Below are 15391 nucleotides of genomic sequence, written 5' to 3' on the forward strand. Positions count from 1 at the left end.
AGTGCAATCATATGGCTCCAGCCATCATGCCGAATCATGACACGCAGGTCATGTTAATTACATCATATAGTCATCTCATACATAATCAAATTGAATATGAGCATTGCTATACCACATCATATGCACATCCTGCAAAACCAAGTTAGACGCCTCTAATCGGTTTATGCAAAATTTTATTTTACGTGGCTTCTAAGGTTTTGACTTAAACCGCAGCTACCAACGTTTTATCATCAAGTATGATTATTCAAGTTGCTATATTAACATCTCGGGGTGTATGAAACACGAGATAATTAAATCTCGAGCCCCATACTAAACTTCGTCATACGCATGACCCCCATGCAGATCATATCTGCAATGCCCTTTCATCTGCGAATTTCATCTTTCTTTTGACTATGGCAGAACCCAAAGAACTGATAGCACTTCCATGATCAATCAGGATCACGGATTGCCAGAACTTTGTCAAATTCTACCATGCTGTCTCGAGATTGAGCAAACGCAAATTCTAGGGAAGCAACAAGAACTCGGGTAACTGATTTCATCTGTCACCTGCATAAATAATTTTCGGCAATAGATCTCATCTATTCCAAAATTATATTATGCAATACCCATACATCTCCATGTATTCTAGATCGTAACCTGCATCTATGCATAGCATGGCTCTGATACCACTGTTGGGGAACGCGACAGAAAACGAATTTTTTTGGTATAGCGAGCACGCTCAGGACCACTATGGAGACTGCATACAAGGTTTGATCTATTCCGTACCGACTCGAAACGCAGCGGAAGAAGAGTCGGTGGAGATCGTTGGTGCAGATCCCCGCAGCTAGGATTTACAACCTCCCAACCGCAAGGATGTACTCCCTCACCGAACAGCCCTTCGGGAGGCGGTCGGACAGTCCCCCGGACGATGTCGCGGACAGCCCTTCGGGAGGACCCTCGAAACTCGAAGGGAGACTCGGACAGCCCTTCGGGAGGACACTCGAACAGCCCCTCGGGCAAAAGACCGAAACTACGACCTCTCTACGGTGTTGCACACATACGGTGCCAGCTATCCGGCAGGGCTTCGCCGTCCAGAACTAGTTCCTCCCAGAACCCAGACAGCCTTACGGCTCTACGAAACTCTTTTCGTGGGAGGGAGAGAAGAAGCCAGATAATGCATGGCATGTGTATGAGAGCAAGGGGATCAGCTTTGGGCTTCCCACTCCTCCTCTATTTATAGGAAAGCCAAGGGGTAGGGATGGCCCATAAAAACCCAAAATGCCCATGCAAATGTCACACATGAAGGGAATAATGGGGAGGGAAGTGGAGCTCCATGGAGCCCCACACATGTGGCCGGCCAACCCCCTTGGGGGGCCCCCATGAGGAGCATGCTTGGCCCCCAAGCCCTTCTAGAAGCCTTTTGGAAATATCCCAAAAGGTGACTCACCATAAAATATCCCAAAAAGCACTTTCACTATTCACGACGACATTTTTCAGCGTCCGTTCGAACTGAAAATATTTATGTGGGCTTAGAACATTTCCAGTACCCACCATCATAATTTTCAACGCGTTCTGAAACAATTCCGATTTTAGTGATTTTCATCTGCGAAACGCATCTGAAGTGGCTCCGGCAGCTCCGGAACATTTCCGGTTTTTATCTCAGAAAATTCCAAAAAGCTTCCAGAATGATTTTGGCACCCTCCAAGAATTATCAGGCATTTGCCGAAACCAATTTGACTTAATGGTATATCCCGAAACAACTTTTCGGTATCATTGAAACTCATCCAATGACCTCTCTCTGCGGTACGATTCCGCTGTCCGAAACTTTTCCGGTGTCCGAAACTTTTTCGGTGATTTTCTCTCAGACTCCCTGTCTAGTATTCAGCAGATAGATGACCCTTAAGCATGTGACCCTATAGGTTCGGTGAAGTATAGACATGACCTGGAACCTCTTCCGATCAATGATCAACATCAGAGCCGTGGACACCCGTATTGACCCCTATACCCACACGAATGAATATTCGAGTGAACCTCAAGTTGCCTTGAGCTATTCCTGTTGCTTCGCGATATGTCACAAACACCCGAGGTGAGATTTATTGCATTCCTGTGGATCAACAATTTGTCCACCATGCGAGTTACCTCGTTACCGGTTTTGTTCTCTTTTCTCATTTCCGTGTTCCGGCATCCCAGTGATCAAATCACAATGTGTCTGGCCAGATGATGATGGATACCGTTACACCAAGAGGGCCCGAGTATATCTCTCCATCATCGGAGGAGCAAATCCCAATCTTGAGCTATCTCGTTACTTGCCATACTTTTCCTTGAACCCGTAAGCTGTCGTAATAGCCACCCAGTTACGGATGATGTTTAACATACCCCAAAGTTCACGAAGCAAGTATGAAGGAACTCGATACTCTCATGGTCTAAGGAATTATGCAAACATTGACTTCTCTGTGTTATTAACCATTAACTTGTGACGAATGTATCTCATAGCATAACATCAAATTGGGTCGATACAACACAAGTGTTCTACTAATAATTGTGCCCTCAAAATTGCCGGCATAGTCATGCCCATGACCAGGAAAACAGGATCATCATGCAATACTTGAGCCAGTCATAGAGGCTTGACTAGGAATACATTTTACCGTTTATTATCCCACACGTGCACATGAGTTTCCCTCCAAGCCTCATTTTATTTGCAGACACGAGAATCATTGCAGTTATAGCATGGAACATAAACCTTCATTACAAACCAGGAGATACAAAATAACTGATATTACTGCCTCTAGGGCATATCTCCTACACCCAGTGGGTGCAATCAGCGTGCCCCCACTAGTCCAAAACTTCAATCAACGCACCCAGTGGGTGTACACATGCAAAGATTTACGGAAAGAATCTTCAGATAGCCGACTAACCTGAACGTTGCTCTGGAGAGCTGAGCTGGCATCATAGGCGGCTTGGCTGGCGTCCCGCACCATCTTCATCTTCTCCATCATAATGCCCGCCTGGCGTATGGCTTCTCTAGCAGCATTCACCTCGTCCTTTGGGACATGATGGGTCGCAAAAATTGAAGGCGGGTCGACAGGGGCCTGAGCAGTCGAAGAAGAAGGCAAGGCACTCGACAGGGGCTCCGCGAAGGTAACAGAACCCTGATTGACGTCACCAGTGTCCTGAACGACTAGTTCCGCCCTTGGCGTCGACTGTAGCGCCTCACTTACAGGAGCTCGCCTACTCTTCCTCGTCAAAGGCCTCTCGGGATCTTCATCATCATCAGGGAGGTCAATAATGTTGGGAGCTGCGCAAAGTTCAAATTGCCAAAATCACGTCACCCAATGATGCACGATGCAGTTGAATCGACCGAAGAAAGATAGTATGGCAGAAATCATACCCGGATTAGAAGTGACTGCATCCTCCATCACCTCATCATCATCCCTGTAAGCTGAGGTCCCGGAAGTGGCAGCGCTGACAATTCCAAAGTTCGTCCAGTTAAAACAAGAAAAACAAACAGCGCGGAGCGTCGACTGAATACAAGGAGAGACACTCACGCGGAGGCGACAGGGATATCGATCTTGATTTTTGGCAGCGCCTTACGAGTCTTCAGCTCTGCAACTTTGGGGTGCTTTGGCGCCTTCTCAGTCGGGGTTGGTGAAGAGATCTGAGGATGCTTCGAAGACTGACCAGCCTGAGCAATCGCGGGCACTTGGCCGTTCTTGGTCAAGCTTGGATCGCCTATCTATGCGAGGAGGCGACTCGACTTCTTCCCCATCACTTGAGTCGTCGCTTCCTCCATCCCCTTCACCATCGGAAGTCCACTCGCCACTTTCGCCACCACTCGCCTCGCCTTCCAGAGCTTGCTCTTGCTCCCCGTTGGGCATCAAATACATTTCAATAATGGCCTGAAAGAAAGCAGGGAGAACAAAGTCAGTCGACGCAATACAGACAACTGCGCAAGTGAATTCAGATTACAAGCAAAAACTCAGAATCAGACCTGCTCTGGTGCACGCGACTAGTCGAATGGGGGAACTCTCCTAGCTCCTCTGGGATTGTCCTTGTTCCCGGTAATGCTCAACAGCCACTTCTCCAGCGTGTCATCATCGACCTCCTCCGGGTGGATCCGAGTGGAATCTTCTAGACCCGAATACATCCACATCGGGTGGTCTCGGGCTTGGAGAGGCTGGATGCGCCGCTGAAGGAAGACCTCCAAGAGATCCATACCAGTGACCCCGTCGCGAATGAGCTGGACCACTCGGTTGACCAACACCTTCACGTGCACCTTCTCCTCCGGGAGCACCTTCAAAGGGGAGGGTTTTTCCACTCGGTCCATGGTAAAGGGAGGGAGACCAGTCGATTGCCCTAGTGTCGACTGGTCTTTGCAGTAGAACCAGGTCGACTGCCATCGGCGAACCGAGTCAGGAAGAATCATGGCCGGAAAGGAGCTTTTTCCCCTCGTCTGGATACCAAGACCCCCACACATCTGGATCACTTGGGTCCTCTCGTCACTCGGATTAGCCTTTTTCACTGTCCGGGAGCGACAAGTGAAAATATGCTTGAAAAGACCCCAGTGAGGTCGACAACCCAAGAAGTTCTCACACAAGGAAATGAACGCGGCAAGATAAACGATTGAGTTGGGGGTAAAATGGTGGAGTTGAGCCCCAAAGAAGTTCAGAAACCCTCGGAAGAAAGGATGAGGAGGCAAGGAAAACCCACGGTCGACGTGGGTGGCAAGAAGAACGCGCTCACCCTCCCGGGGTTGCGGCTCGGATTCCTTCCCCGGAAGCCGCGCCGAGTCGTAGGGGATCAGCCCTTCCTCGGCCAGGTCGTCGAGGTCTTCTTGGGAGATCCTCGAGTGGATCCAGTCGCCCTGGATCCAACCCTTCGGCAGGCCAGTCCGCGAGGAAGATCCGCCCCGGCTCGTCGCCTTCCCCTTTGACCTCGCCGTCGCCTTCTTTGCCCGCTCCAGAGTCGCTGTCTTCTCGTTCACCATTGTCGCCGACGGGGCGCGTGTGGCACGGTGGCGCTGGAGTGAGAGCGAGCGCAGAGGAGAGGCGTGAGGAGGAGAAGAGATAATGGGGCGCACTGTTCGGGAGACTCCAGTCCAACGCCTCCGAGTGGCTGACAGGTAGGCCCAGATGGCTCTGTCAAATCCCGTAACGACCACATGAGTGATACGTGGCGAAAAAGGTGGCGCGGGGATCGAGGCGGCTCCGCTCTACCTCGTCCGATTACTGCGGCCTCCCCCATCCCGCGCACTTCCCAAAATTCGGATCCCACTAAATCCGCGGGCAGCAAATAACTTGTCAGACCAAAGATCTCCTCCGCACTATCACTCGAAGCCTTACAAGTAAAGAAACTCACTCGGTGAAGAATTAAGAATGGATCAAGGCGACTGAAAAGGGAGTTGATGTCATCACTCAGGTCCGTTGATCCGAAACAACATATGCTCACGGCATAGAAAACGAGTCGGAGAAGTCCTCAACTCCTTCCCCACTCAAACCTCAATCCATTCGGGGGCTAATGATGAAGGAATGTACCTAGGGTAGGGTCACGGACCTGTCCTAACTGCCCTACCCAAGGACACCTTTAGAATAAATCACCTTTCAATCGACTTGGAGGTGTTCCACTCGACAGACTCGAAGACATTCGACCAAGAAGCAATTACTCGACCAAGATCCAACCACTCGATGGCCAGGGGACCTAAAGTCACTCCGCACGCTAACGGTCGGTCATTAAGTAGCCTTTATGGTCATCATAGCAGTTTATTACTAGCGTTATCAGTAACGCCCTGCCTTAATGTACATTGAACCCTTCGTAACGTGGGCTGGCCGGGGTCCTGGCGCACTCTATATAAGCCACCCCCCTCCTCCGGGACAAGGGTTCACACCTCTGTAACTCATACACACATAATCCTGTCGACCGCCTCCGGGCTCCGAGACGTAGGGCTTTTACTTCCTCCGAGAAGGGCCTGAACTCGTAAACCTTGCGTCCTTACAACCTCTCCATAGCTAAGACCTCGCCTCTCCATACTTACCCCCCTACATTACTGTCAGACTTAGAACCACGACAGCCGTCACTGCAACAACTTGCCATCGAAGCCTCCCTCACTGCCAAGGGAACACGCCTAAAGCCATCACCTTCAACATCGATTAGGAGCCGCAGCAACCACCGAGCGGTGCAAAGCCAGTTCCACCACGGTGGCCTTCACCCGCACCAGGGGACTGCCACCAAAATGGATCCGACCCGCACCTCCGACCACACTCCAGCACCCACACCGCCGAGGCATCGCCGCACGCCTCACACGGCAGCAACCGAACGCTCGTTGCTAGCCAAGACCCTTCCTGGCAAGGCCTCGCACCGCCGCCACCGCCAATGCCGGTGCACCACCTACACCCTCCATCCTGCTACGCTCCATGCAAGGATCCAGAGATAACCGCCACACTCCCTGCCGTGAGCACCCCAAGGACGCTGGCCAGCGGCGAAGACGCACCAGATCCGGGCCGAGATCCTCGGATCCACGCTCCGGGCGCCGCCAGCTAGCACCACCGACCCGCCGCTAGCCATCCACTAGGAGCGAGTCACCGCGACACCACCAGCCCCTGCTCCGCCAGCTCCTGGAGGATAGCGTCTCGCCGCCGTCCAGCCAGGAGAGCGCCGCCCCGTGCCGCCCATCAACCAGCGAGTGCCGCCAGCCGTGGGGCACCAGATCCGACAGCAGCCCGTTGGCCCATGCCAGGCCACGCATCCCCCGAGCAGCGCCCAGCACCAACACCTCCGAGCGCCGCGATCGTGGGCGCCAGATCCAGTCGGACCACGCCAGGTCGCGCCATCCCAAAGCAGCGCCCCGCTTCATCCAGCACTGCCAGGCCACACCGACACTGTCCTGAAGCGCACCACTGCCGAGTCGCCTGACACCAAGAGGAAGGGCGTCCCGCGCTGCCAGCGTGCCTCGAGGAAAGGGGGACTGTCGGTGTCAAAACTGGTGGATCTCGGGTAGGGGGTCTCGAACTATGCGTCTAGGCGGATGATAACAGGAGACAAGGGACACGATGTTTTTACCCAGGTTCAGGCCCTCTCGATGGAGGTAAAACCCTACTTCTGCTTGATTAATATTGATGATATGGGTAGTACAAGAGTAGATCTACCACGAGATCAAGGAGGCTAAACCCTAGAAGCTAGCCTATGGTATGATTGTTGTTCCTATGGACTAAAACCCTCCGGTTTATATAGACACCTGAGAGGGCTAGGGTTACACAGAGTCGGTTACAATGGTAGGATATCTACATATCCGTATCGCCAAGCTTGCCTTCCACGCCGAGGGAAGTCCCTAACGAACACGGGACGAAGTCTTCAATCTTGTATCTTCATAGTCCAGGAGTCCGGTCGAAGGTATAGTCCGGCTATCCGGACACCCCCTAATCCAGGACTCCCTTAGTAGCCCCTGAACCAGGCTTCAATGACGACGAGTCCGACGCGCAGATTGTCTTCGGCATTGCAAGGCGGGTTCCTCCTCCAAGTACTTCATAGAAGATTTTGAACACAAAGGTAGTGTCCGGCTCTGCAAAATAAGTTTCCACATATTGCCATAGAGAGAATAATATTTACACAAATCTAATCTGCTGACGTATTCCGTAGCGTGACATCACACCACGGCCAAGTCTTTATTCGAATCGTTTTACTGTTCCACCTCAGCGTGTTTAGCGAGGCGGTTTCCTTGGCTTGTCTTTTCAAAGCAGAGATCGTGTCCCCTTATTCCGGGATTCTCATCAATACGGGCGTGGGTAACCCAACCATAGCCGTTGGTATATTTTCTCGATCAAAGGCGAGTCCCAAACGGTCACGGGGAGGGCCCTTGGTATTCAACCTCTTATAAAGAGACCAAGGCCTTACTCCTTTCTTTCAATCTCAAACGAGTTCGCCCTTCGCCTCGAGTTCCAACACCCAAGGCTCCAGATTTCAGGCGCTTCGGACCTTCGACAATGTCCGGTTCCGACCTTCGAGGCCGATGGATGCCCTCCTCCGTCATGGAGGAGGACGTGCTGAAGTTGAGAGAGGCCAGGTTCTTGACCGGCGAAATCTGGCATAGGCTGCCTGCTCAAGGGCAGGTCATTCCCACTCCCAAGCCTGGTGAGAGTGTGGTGTTCATGTCTCACTTCCTTCAGGGGCTAGGCTTCCCGACGGATCCCTTCGTGAGGGGGCTCATGTTTTATTATGGGCTGGAATTTCACGACTTAGCTCCGGAGTCCATCCTCCATATTTCCTCATTCATCGTCGTGTGTGAAGCCTTCCTCCGTATTACTCCTCACTTCGGACTATGGCTCAAGACCTTCAAAGTAGAGCCGAAGATGATCGAGGGACGGCACGCGGAGTGCGGAGGTGCTTTTATAAGCAAGAATGCTGGTGCTCCATGGCCCGAGGGCTCTTTTCAAGAGGAGTCCAGCTTATGGCAACGAGAGTGGTTTTACATCACCGTTCCCAGGGGCACCAAGTGGGTGGCGCCACCTGCCTTTCGCTCGGGTCCCCCACCACAGCTAGTGTCATGGGTCAATAAAGGACTGGACTGGGGGCCATCCAAGGACGTGCCCTTGTTGCAGGGCCGCATTCGAGATCTCTTAGAAAGAGACATTAGCCTGGTCGTGGTGACGCAGGTCATGTTGATCCGCCGAGCCTTGCCCGGCAAACGTCGCCCCCTTCGCCTGTGGGAGTTCAATCCGGAGGGACCACGAGCTCTCCAGCATTTCATGGGCGCAACGCCCGTGGAGAAGTACAAATTGTTCTTCGGATCATAAGCAATGTGTCCGGACTTGACCGAGGACGCAGGCCTGAGCTGCAATCGCCCGGATACTCAAGTAAGTAGCCTTGTGCCCGGACTCGCTATCCGTATATTTATCATAAAATTGCCCCTAAAAGAGTTGTCCTTTAAACAGGAGTGGATAGCGAAAGCAAAGCTAATCAGGTGTCCGGCCCCCCTCCCCGAGACCACGCCGGATCCCGTGCTAGTCATGATGTTGGAGGTTGTGCCTTCGAGGAAAGCGAGGGAGGGGACAAGGAATCTACAGCCTCCTCGAAGAAGGTTGTACGGAAGGGAGGAATTGAAAATTCCTCTCCTCAGGGGACGAAGAGGACCGCCTCTGACGACCCGGAGACCATGGCCTCAAAGCGGGGGAAGAAATCTTCGTCAGAGGATCCTGCGCCGGGGGATACTTCGGCCGAATTATGCCCTCAAGGGGATCAGCCCTCCACCGAGCCGTAAGTAGAGAGGAGTTTTTCTTTTTAAGAAATGAGAGAAATCCTTGCGTTATATCTGAGAAGAGTAATCGAAAATTTACCTTGTAGCTCGGACCTTAGCCCTTCTCAGCAGAGCTCGTCTTCGGGGGATCTTCTTCCGGAGATGATGGAGAGCGGAACGCCTCCCCCTGCCGTACCGCCTTGCGAGGCGGGCGACCCTGAGGTATCGTCGCGGAGGGTTTCTCCGAATCCGGCAGGGCCGGAAGGTAGTCATATGGCCCCCCAAAGCCCTCCGCGTCCGGCCTTCGAAAAGGGCCATCGGACGAGTCCGGCACCGTCTGGTGCGCGGTCGGAGGAGCTGAAGGATCTGCTAGGGCGAGCATCTATCTCAGAGGAGCACCGTGCATTGATGGGTACGGTGATTGAGAGGATTTCATCCGCGGAGAGCGGATTGCACGAGGCCGTCAGGAGTTTACTGACAGGTTTTGAGGTACGCGAAATAATGTACCCTTTTTGGACAGTTGCGCATAAATAAGATGCGCCCTGTGTAGATAGTAGCCCCTGAGACTCTGTGCGTTGTCAAAAGTGACGGCGCGCAGAGGATCATAATCCCAGGTCTAATATGCCGCCTTCATACGTAGGTGGCGAAGTGTCGGGTGGCCAGCCGGACTGATGAATTTGCCGAGCTAAAGCGGCAACTTGACGTGGCAGATGCCGACATCGCGCTTGTCAACAAGCGGCTTGACGAGGCACAAGGTATGTAATTACTCCGGCGGCACCTGGTAAGAGGAGCTTTATGCCAGTATCTTACAATGTGTGCGCTTGATGCAGATGGTGCTGCTGCCATGGAGAATCTTTGGGCGGAACTTGCCCGAGCCAAGGAGCAAGCCAGGAAAAGTGATGCGGCTGCCGGAAAGGCAATTGAAGAGCTGAAAGCCGAACAGGCTGCTCACTGCCGAAGCAAGAAGGAAATGGCCGAGATGGCTGTGAAGCTGAAGAGCGCTGCTGACCGTTGCAAGCTTCTTGAAAAAGAAGATCAGGCGGAACAGACGGACCTGGAGAAGGCCGTTGCCGATGCCAAGGATGCTCGCTCTGCGATGAGAGCTATGAAGGAGGAGCTGCGTCAGGCCGGAGAGATCGCGGCTGGAAAGCCCTTTATGCTGCGGAGGAAGTTCTGTGATCCTAAACATGCTCCGTTAGACCGGATGTGGAGTACGGCGGACACCTATCTGGATTTGGCAGCGAGTGCCGCAGATGCGGCCGAACACTTCCGAGATCAAGAAGATCGCGAAGTGGAAAAGCTCTTTTGGTCGCAGTTCCACAATCCGGAGCGTCCACTGTCATTAGCCGATCGTTTGGCCGAATGGGCCGAGCTAAATAGGTTGTCCGGACTCGCCATGAAGTATGTCATGAGTCATCTGTGGCCAGAGAGGCCAGAGCCGAAAAGTTATTTCAACTTGGTGCAGCAGTTCCTTGGTGCGGCGCCGCATATCAATGCGATGAAGAGGTCAGCGTGCATAGAGGGTGCGCGGATGGCTCTTGCCCGTGTCAAGACATACTGGGCGGAAATGGAGGCCACCGCTGTTGCATCCCCAGACTCGGATGGAAGCCGAGTACCTGCCGAGCACTATTTTCAGGAAGTTCTGCAAGGCGCTCGTTTAATAGAGACGCAGTGCTCGAAGGATACTATATTCGAATAGCATATATTATTGTAAAACAATATTTTGATAAATTGTAGAAGCTTTTTATACTTGTGCCTGCAAGTATTATAATACCTCCTGTGCGGCCGTTTAACATATATGTATATATAATCTGAAAGATGGCAGTCGTCGGCTTCAGCCCCCACGCACATAATGCGGGGGTGTTCGCAGAAGGCGCATTTTCACACTTGATCCAACGTCTTGGTCCTACAAAGGAGGTGATAGCGCAGCGAACTAGGCAATCGGACTATGATGCTTTATCACTTTCACTTAGCCATAGGAGTTTGACAGTGAGGCTACTTATATAGCCCCTGGTGGCGCCTGCGCTCGCCCGAACTCGGGGCGCGTATGTGCCTGGCCGGGAAGCGGCCCTTCGTTAATGCGGAGGAATCCTAAAGATTCCGGTAAGTCATCGAGTGGTTGACCAGTCTCACGCTATATCATGACAGTCAGTTTTCGGCTTTCTCTACTGAGGTGCTCGCCTGGCCGAACCGGGGCACAATCGCAGTAGTTCTCCTGGTGCCGCCTTAGTCGATAGAGCGGAACATAAGGTAGCAAAACACAGGAGCCAGGCAAACCCAACATTTGACCAAAGACATGATTCGGAGCTGATGCATATAAGGCCAAACTCGCGACGCCGAACACTCCCTAAGGTATTCGGTCTTTATGAGGGCGGGCGGATAACGCCCTTAGTAATAAGCCCCTAGTGTCCAGGTACGCGCAAAACTCTGACGTGGCCACATGCCAAAACGCCAGCCTCCTCCTTGGTTATACCAAGAAACCAGGGGATGTGTATCAACAAGAGACAGTAAAAAAGGTTTACGCAGGGTCTTAATCTGAAAAGAATCCTTGGAACGGGTCCCTGCTGCACGTCTGCGCCTGTGTCTCCGTTGTGCCGTATCCTGGACGGGCGTAGCACGGTGTTCATTTGTAAAAGAGAGGAACTTAGTTGAAGAAAGATCATGCCGAACATGAGTTATACTAAATAAACAAAGTATAAATCGAAATGGGTAAAATTGAGCTTTATTGTCTCTTGTTTTATATGCGTGGAGCCCCTAGTACAGGGGTATACGGCTATTAAGCCTTTATCAATTGTATGTTTATGCCGGACTCGTCTAGCCGTGTTCGTGGTCTTGACGACCTGTTTAGGTGCTTTGGCTGGTGAAGCCGCTTTATTGTGGGGCTGTCAAGGCAGCCGCACTGTCTTCCGCGCGGGAGGAACACTCAATGTTTTCCCTTTAATGAGATGATGCCTCGTGGACCGGGCATCTTAAGCGTAAGAGATGCATAATGCGGTATTGCGTTAAAGCGGGCGAAAGCTTCGCGTCCCAGCAGTGCTTGATAGCTACTTGAGAATGGGGCGATGTGGAAAATTAGCTGTTCGTGATGGAAGTTATCGGGGAGCCGAACATAACTTCTAGCCGGAGAGAACCCATGCAACGGGCATCCGGGCCTGGCGTTACCCCTTGAAAGGAGGTTTTGCTATGGCGAATTTTTGTTGGGTCTATCCCCATGTTGCGGATTGTGTCCTGGTATAACAGGTTTAGACCACTGCCGCCGTCCATCAGGACATTTGTAAAGTGGAGTCCGCTGATTATTGGATCTAATACCAAGGCAGTCCGGCCTGCGTTCCGAATACTTCTAGAGTAATCCTGATGGTCAAAGGTGATCGGTTTTAACAACCATTGGCGAGACTCCTTTGGGATAGGCCGTATGGCGCGTATCTCTGTTGGCGCCATTCTGTTCGTCACGTGAAGTAAGTTTACTGTTTTGACTTCTTGTGGGAAATCCTTTTGTTTCCTGGTGCTCTGCTTGTGGGGTTCGTCATCATCCTCACTTGGTGTGTCGAGCCCCTTGTGTTCGGCGTTGAGTTTGCCGGATTGCTTGAAAACCCAACAATCTCTGTGGGTATGGTTCGCAGGCTTCCCGGGAGTACTGTGTATTTGACATATCTTGTCCAAGATTTTGTTTAAGTTGGATAGCTCATCCCTGTTATCCTTGAGGGGCGGCTTTCTCTGATTCTGCCGCGAGCTTTTGAATCCGGCATTGACCGCCGTGCTCTTTGGGCTGTTTTCCTTATTCCGGCGCTGGTCCTTGCTGCGTCGGGGTTTTCCGTTTCCATCACTAACTTCGGATGTACTTGGGTCGCTGGTGCTACATCTTGCCAACCAGCTGTCCTCTCCTGCGCAAAAGCGGGTCATGAGGCTTGTTAATGCGGCCATTGTTCTTGGCTTTTCTTGGCCGAGGTGTCCGGCGAGCCATTCGTCTCGAACGTTATGCTTAAAAGCTGCTAGGGCTTCGGCGTCTGGACAGTCGACTATCTGATTCTTTTTTAGTAAGAAATCTGTTCCAGAATTTCTGGGCTAACTCTCCGGGCTGTTGAGTTATGTGACTGAGATCGTCTGCATCCGGAGGGCGGACATAGGTCCCTTGAAAATTTGCCCGGAAAGCATCCTCAAGCTCTTCCCAACTTCCAATGGTGTTTTCGGGAAGGCTTTTGAGCCAATGCCGGGCTGGCCCCTTAAGCTTGAGGGGCAAGTATTTTATGGCGTGGAGGTCATCTCCTCTGGCCATGTGTATGTGGAGGATATAATCCTCGATCCAGATCCCAGGGTCTGTTGTTCCGTCGTACGCCTCTATGTTTACGGGTTTGAATCCCGCTGGAAATTCATGGTCCAGCACCTCATCGGTGAAACATAGGGGGTGTGCGGCACCCCTCTATTTGGGTGTGCCGTGATGTTCAGATATTTGTTGTGTTGCATTGCTTACTAGAGCTTGCTTTCTTGGCCCGTAGATAGATCTGGCTGGGCCATCTTTTTGATGCGGATCCTTTGGTGGATCGCGTGCCGGCTTGTGTGCGGCGCCGCTTGCCGCTCCATGCTGGCCATGCGGTCGTCTATCCGACCGGGTGGCTTTCCTATTTTTTGACTGCGGGGGCTCTAAGGCCTCCTCATCAAATTCAGGCAGTAGCTTTCGCTTTGGATAGCTTTTTGTGCGGCGACTGCCGCCATATTTGTCTGCGGTGTTGCGTACTTTGCTCCATCTGATTCTGAGTGCATCTTCCGCAGTTTTGAGCTTCCGCTTCTGCTTTTTCAGGCTATGCGCAGTGGCGACGAGCCTTTTGTGGAGGTTCTTCTGCTCCATGAGCCTATCCGGCGTAAGGTCGTCCAGACTGTTGTTTTCGCCGGGGATGGGGTGTTCGGTTCGTTTATTCAAGTTGCCCTATTCAGACGGTTGCTCGAAGGCATGTTCGTCGTCCGCCGGCTCGTCCTGCTCTATGGCTGGGCCTGTATGGCTACTGTCTCTGTCGAGGCGGGGCTTGGAGTGGCGCTTATGTCGCCGCTTTGATTGCTTTTCGAGTGAACGATCCCTATTGCATCCCTGTGTTCCTCGTCGTCGCTTCCTTTGGGTGTGTCCACCATGTATACATCATGAGATGAGGTGGCTGTCCAGTGCCTTATAGGCGTTGGTTCATATTCATCTCCTACATCGTCGTCCATACCGTCGATGTCTTCTGAGTCGAAGTCGAGCACGTCGTTTAAATTATCGACAGTGGCTACGAAGTGGGTGATGGGTGGGCATCGAATTTCTTCGTCATCCACATCCCAATCCTGCCGGTCATAGTCCGGCCAGGACTCTCCTGACAAAGAGAGAGACCTGAGTGAATTCAGAATGTCGCCGAAGGGCGAGTGCTGAAAGATGTCTGCGGCGGTGAACTCCATGATCGGCGCCCAATCGGATTTGATCGGTAGGGGCGCGGAGGGCTCGGAGTCTGGAGAGGAGTCCGGCATCTTGGAGTCACGGGCTTCGCAGAGGACAAGGCTGGTGTTCGGCTTGATCGCCGTAGAGATTGCAGCCCCCGAGGCGGTGTCTAACCACCCATCCTCGATTGGTGTGGTCGGCTCCGAGCCAAGGGTCAGAGCAGACACAGGTGCGGCCTCCAGGGCACTGTTCGGCGGCAGAGCTAGATCATGCCCACCGGGACAGTGCGGCGCGCTCGGCTGCGGCTCAGATCCGTCAAAGATCAAATCTCCGCGGTCGTCCGCTGTGTAGTCTAAACTTCCAAATCTGACCTGACGGCCAGGGGCGTAGCTTTTGATCTGCTCCAGATGACCAAGCGAATTGGCCCGCAGTGCAAAGCCGCCAAATACGAAGATCTGTCCGGGGAGAAAAGTCTCACCCTAGATCGCATCGTCGTTGATGATCGGAGGAGCCATCGGGCCTAAAAGTGACGACACAGAGGAACTCTCAATGAAAGCACCAATGTCGGTGTCAAAACCGGCGGATCTTGGGTAGGGGGTCCCGAACTGTGCGTCTAGGCGGATGGTAATAGGAGACAAGGGACACGATGTTTTTACCCAGGTTCGAGCCTTCTCGATGGAGGTAAAACCCTACTCCTGCTTGATTAATATTGATGATATGTGTAGTATAAGAGTAGATCTACCACGAGATCAAGGAGGCTAAACCCTAGAAGCTAGCCTATGGTATGA

The sequence above is a fragment of the Triticum aestivum genome, chromosome 6A (genome assembly GCF_018294505.1).
Source record: "Triticum aestivum cultivar Chinese Spring chromosome 6A, IWGSC CS RefSeq v2.1, whole genome shotgun sequence".
NCBI lineage: Eukaryota > Viridiplantae > Streptophyta > Magnoliopsida > Poales > Poaceae > Triticum > Triticum aestivum.